Below are 215 nucleotides of genomic sequence, written 5' to 3' on the forward strand. Positions count from 1 at the left end.
GTGCATGTGATGTCACAGAAAGCTAATTTCTGACAACGGATACCAGTCTCCTTATCTATTTTTCAGTCATGTTTGTTGGTTTTTGATTTTTTGTTTCCTCATTAACTCTGCACAAGGAAGAGAGAAGAAGAAAAATGAAATCCAACAGAAAAAAATATATAATGAAAATTGCAAAGAAGCAGGAAAGTGTAAATAAACAGAAACGCAGACGACAT

Source organism: Penaeus monodon, chromosome 34 (assembly GCF_015228065.2).
Source record: "Penaeus monodon isolate SGIC_2016 chromosome 34, NSTDA_Pmon_1, whole genome shotgun sequence".
In the NCBI taxonomy this organism is placed as follows: domain Eukaryota; kingdom Metazoa; phylum Arthropoda; class Malacostraca; order Decapoda; family Penaeidae; genus Penaeus; species Penaeus monodon.